Here is a 6,000-nt window from a genome sequence, read left to right on the forward strand (position 1 = left end):
ATTCCGAACACAATGCAATATGCATGACATGCATGAATACAACTAAGATACAGCCTAACATGCACAATGCTATGAAAATGAGATGCCTCGAAATGCGTGCACACGGGCACGCAAACTGAGGAAATGCATGAATGCGATCTAAGATACAACCTAGTATGCACAATGCTATGAAAATGAGATGCCTCGAAGTGCGTGCACACGGGCACGCAAACCGAGGAAATACATGAATGCGATCTAAGATACAACCTAGTATGCACTATGCTGTGAAAATGAGATGCCTCGAAATGCGTGCACACGGGCACGCAAACCGAGAAAATGACATACGCAATGCAAATGACATGAAAATATGATATGGGCTTACACTAACATGAGAGAGCCTCAGCCACACTCACATAAGAGGCCGATGGATGAAAATGAAGTGCCTCGAAATGCGTGCACACGGGCACGCAAACCGAGGCAATGGCATATGCAATGCAATATGGCTAAAATGGCATATAGAATGCAACATGGACTTATACTAACATGAGAGAGCCTCAGCCACACTCACATAAGAGGCCGATGGATGAAAATGAAGTGCCTCGAAATGCGTGCACATGGGCACGCAAACCGAGGCAATGGCATACGCAATGCAATGGCATGGAAAATGATATGTAAGCATGCTAATGGATTTTCAGCAATGAAATGTGGGGGAAAACAGCCCCGAAGTGAGGCGAAAACACACCCGATGCATGGAATAGTCCCGAAGCATGAATTTTGGGACCCAAAATGGCCTATAGCTATACCAAACATGCACAATATGGATATGCAATGAATAGAAAGAAGCAAGGCAGCCCCAAAATTAGCATTTTACTAGTACAAAGCATGGCCAAACAGCAAGCAAAGTTAGGGTAACAATGGCATGCAAAAATGGCCCTAAACATGAGGTTATGAAGCAAGTGGTATATGTAAAACCCAAACTGAAAAATTCCCTTCTACAACATTGAAGAGGGACCAAAAATAAGCATATTTACAGAACTGTAAAAAACCCAAAAACAAACATAGACATGGCTAAGCTTTTATGCAAGAAAAAGGGCCAAAAGGTGGCAAAAGAGGCAAGTGGTATATGCACAGCCCAAACTGAAAAATTCCCTTCTACAACATTGAAGAGGGACAAAAAATAAGCATATTTACAGAACTGTAAAAACTCCAAAACAGTATACAAACATGCTAGAAATGCAATGCAAAATGAGGCTCAAAAGAGGCTATAACACAAAGTATGCAAAGCATTCACCAAAAAGCCAAAGACCCTTAATGAAACATGTTAAGAAGGTCAAAATAAGACTATTTATAGGCCTGTAAAAAGATCAAAAACAGAAGCATGATAGGCTGCCAAAGCATGCAAAAATGGGGACCAAAAGAGAGATATAACATGAAGTGACATATGGATGTCCCAAACAGTGATGAGCCCTTCTTCAATGTTGAAGAGGGGCTCAAAATAAGCCTATTTACAGAACTGTAAAATGCCCAAAAATGGAAGCATAATGGGTTGCCAAAGCATGCAAGAAAATTGACAAACAAGGGGATATTGAAGCAAGTGCAATATGGGGGCCTCAAACAGGGTTGAGCCCTTAATGAAACAAGAAAATGATCTTAAAAGAAGGCCACTTCCAGTTTTGGTCGGAGCTCAACTCAGCAAGCATGTATGGCTTAAAGATGGTGCCAAAATGAGCTAGAAAAGAGGGCAATTGGACTTACCTTTGAAGACCAACACTTTTGTTGCTTCTTGGACCAGATTTGGTGACTCTAAGCTGCTGGAATCCCCTCCTTTGCTGCTGGAATGGAGTGGTGATGGTAGAGCTTGAAGATGATGAAGAAATGGAGCCCAAAACTTGAAGGAAATGGGGTGATATGTATGTATATGCTCCAACCAATTCTTCTAACCTTTTCTCTAGAGTTGGGAGGCTCTCTATATGGATAAGAGATGGAGAGTAGAGTCTAGCCAAAGTGGAGGGAAAATGAGGCCTTTTTTCCCTCCAAAAGGGTCCCCCGGATGTAGATATTTTTGGGGGAAAACCAAGGCACAGCTGGAATGTACTCAACCTGAAGAAGCAGGCCGGCCTGACATTTTGGCTGCAGGTGGCCGGCCGGCCACTTCCCCTAGCCGGCCGGCTAGGTCAAAGGAAAAAAGTGGCCGGCCGGCCAGAAAAAGTGGCCGGCCACCCCTTAGGATGAAGCCCCAGAAGTTAGCTTTCCAATGGCGCAAACCTTGCATTAAAATTCCTCCTGTAGAAAAAGTTATGCCCTTTTCCGTGAAGCCGCGCAGATTCGGTCCAAGCGGACTTCAACCAACCATATCTCTCCCCCCCGGACTTGGACTTGGGATAATCTTGAGTGCAAAATGAAGCCCTGGAAGTAAGCTTTCCAATGGTGGTGGCCTCATATCTTAATTCCTCTTGTGCAAAGAGTTACGCCCGTTTCGGTGAAGCCGCGCAGATTTTTCTCCTTCCCGGATTCATGCTGAACCACTTTTGACCAAAAAGAAGTTGGCTTTTCAGCAAAATTGCTGGCCTCCCACCCTCCTACAAGCTTTCTAATAGTGAAAATAAGGTCTCCACCAAAAATGAGCCCAAACCGATGCAAAATGAAGGTTCGGGGGCCGAAACGCGCAGCCCGAAGCCCCGAAAACTAGCTGTTAGGCACCGGGAGTGGTGTTCGACCACGAAGTGGGTCTCTCAGACCTCAGTGTCCCTCAAAAGGGAGCAAATAAGAAGTATGCCAAAACCGGAGCAAACGGAGATGGTTAAGCGGTCCCGAACCGAGGCACACGGCCTGACGGTCCCGAAAACCGGAAACCGGGCTCCGAAATGGACAAAATGGCCTACAGCCACAAAATGTAGCCCACGGCCACTGAGAGATGGTCTACGAGACCTCTCCCTCCCCTCAGGAAAAGAAACAGAGAAAACCGAGTCTGGTTCGCAAACCGAGGCAAGGCAAAGAAGAGGGTTCGGAAGTCCGGAGGCAGGGCTCACGGCCGCGACTCTGAGACTTCAGAACGAGCACGATATGCAACGTCACCGAGCGCTCAATCGGTGATGTCTGAGTCTTAAGGTTGGTAAAAAATGAGGTGTCTACAATAGGGCGTATACAAAAACATAAAAGTTATGTATATCAACCTTAAATGGACACTTAACAACTTCGCAAAATGGGTGGCCTTGTATAGTGCCTGGACACGTAAATGGTGACAAAAGAAAGCGGAGTCAAGGCTAGGACTGACCTCCTGATTGATGACCTACAGAAACAGACGTAATAGAGAGTGAGTCGGGCTCAGTGAATAGTAATACATAATAAACGATGTTCAACTTGAAACATAAAACACATCGATACATATAAAGATGCAGAGTTCACATGGTTAGTCTGATTCTGTGCTAAGTACATAATGGCCTTAGGCCCAATCCTGCAACATAAACATATGGCTCTAAGCCCTTGAAACGTGATGGCACGAGGCCCTTGAAACATGTGGCACGAGGCCCTTGAAACATGTTGGCATTACAGCCCTTAGAATCATGAGAGTAGGCAAAATGTTCACCTTCTTATCATCATACATTTACATTAAGTACAGGTGCATAATTATCATCAACAAAATGTTAAGGGCAATCATTATCTGTAGTAAAGTGTACTATTACTCACAGTGTTGTGATGACGTGTTCCTTCCTCCCGGAGTGTGTCCTGCACACACGCAAAACTTGCACATTAGTTCTCTTTTCTTTCTTAAATCATTTCCTAAATCATTACACTTTGCATGAATTTACAACCCTCTTAAAATCATCAGAAAATATTCTAAAAATACCAGTGAGTCAAGCACGCAAAACTAAACGAACCACTTTTCCATCCCGGGCCGCAAGTGCCGCCGGACCCTCCGCTTGAGCGGCCAAGTACCGCACGTGCGGTCATCCCCCTCCGCTCGAGCGGCCATAGACAGTAAGCATTTCCAGGTTTTTCTTCTTTCTCTACTCGAGCGCCCAAGGCCTCCGCTCGAGCGGCCATGGCCCTGTTTTGGGACAGCTCGGTTCCAACTCAATTTTAAGCATCATCACTTCATTTCTCATGCAACCCAAGATGAAATTAAGGCAATACTTGAACCCAACTTCACTATAACATAATTTATCATTGAAATATCACAAGGTAACATGATTAAAAGCTTGATCAAGTCACTATTCTTCCAAATTTCATCCTTTAAGTTAACTTCCTTTTGTTCATAAAACATAACACATTATAATATGGCATAAAACCAAGGATTGAAGTACAAATTGCACCATAGCATGTACTAGAACTTGAGCATCATAAAATACACATGAATAGAAGCTTATTCCAGTTACAAACCATCTAAATTCTATCTTTAATTCAAGTTCCTCATGTTTATAAAAACATCATACCTTACTTAAATATAGTTTCATGGGTTTAACATGAGAAACAAAGATTGAGGTATAAATTTCATGTCAAAGCAACCAATTGATGAGTATCCTCTTCAATCAAACATAAATTATGAACAATTCTCCACTACAACCCTAAATCATCAAACATAAATCATAAACAAATCCTTCTTCACAATTAAAAGGAGAATTCCCATATACACTAAATTTAACATACCTTAAGCTTTAAAAATGGCAAGGATCTCCTAATTTAATCTCAATTCCCTTCCTTGTTGAACCTTGCCCTTGTTCTCCTTTTTTTGTTTTTCTTCTTCTTTCGTTTTTTCCTCTCCAGGAGATATGTCAAATTGTTTTTGATCCAGTTTAAGAGAACTTGGACTTTGATATATATATATATATATATAAAGGCATATAAGACAAAATTCCATCATTTAATCATTCCGAAATTGAAATTTCGTAAACATGCTTAACATTACATAAAAATTATGCTAATCACAGATATATAATCAATTTCAGATAATTAAGCCGTTAAGGCTTCCAATTTCTAATTCAAACGTGTTAATGGTAACAGATAGTTTTCTTGTGCAACAGATAAGCATTCATAAACATGGATTTCACTTACTTAACCGTAATTTTTCATGGAAGTTTACAGTAAACATTTAAAAGTACCAATCAAGGACTGAGAATATATCAGAAATCATGTACGAGGGTCGGGTTCTTACACTCTCCCCCCCTTAAATAAGTTTGGTCCTCCAAACTTGTTGTACCTTAAGGCAAAAACAAATATGGGTATTGGTGTTGCATGTCCTCTTCTTTTTCCCAAGTTGCGTCGGTTCCGTAATGTTCTTGCCACTCAACTTTGACCATTAGAATTTCTCGGTTTCGTAAGTGTTTCACTTGTCGGTCCAAAATGCGGATTGGTTTTTCCTCGTAAATTAGCTTGTCGTCCAACTCAATTTGGTAGTAATCAATGACATGTGACGGATCCGGAAGGTATCCGCGAAGCATAGAAACATGAAACACATTATGTACTTGACTCATATGCAGCGGAATGGCAACTCAGTAAGCTACCGGACCCACTCTTTCCAGAATCTGAAAGGGACCAATATACCGGGGTGTCAACTTACCACTATTTTCGAATCTTGAGTGTCCTTTCATCGGAGTAACTTTCACGAAGACATGACTATCCACTTCAAATTCCAAATCTCTCCGTCGGTTATCCGCATAACTTTTCTGTCTACTTTGAGCAGTTCTCAATCTCTCCGAATAACTTGAACTTTTTCAGTTGTCAACTGAACAATTTCAGGCCCTAACAAGGATTTATCTCCAACTTTAGCCCAACACACGGGAGAACGACATGGTCTTCCATATAAAGCTTCATAGGGCGCCATGTCTACACTCGAATGGTAACTATTATTGTACGCAAATTCTACCAATGGTAGATGGGTTTCCCAACTTTCTCGAAACTCTAGCACACACATTGGAGCATTTCCTCAAGAGTTTGTATCGTCTTCTCGGATTGACCGTCGGTTTGAGGGTGGAAAGCTATACTAAACCTTAATTTTGTACCCATTGCTTCTTGTAAACTCTG

This window comes from Camellia sinensis, chromosome 1, assembly GCF_055761805.1.
Source record: "Camellia sinensis isolate YWXY chromosome 1, ASM5576180v1, whole genome shotgun sequence".
NCBI classification, from domain to species: Eukaryota; Viridiplantae; Streptophyta; class Magnoliopsida; order Ericales; family Theaceae; genus Camellia; species Camellia sinensis.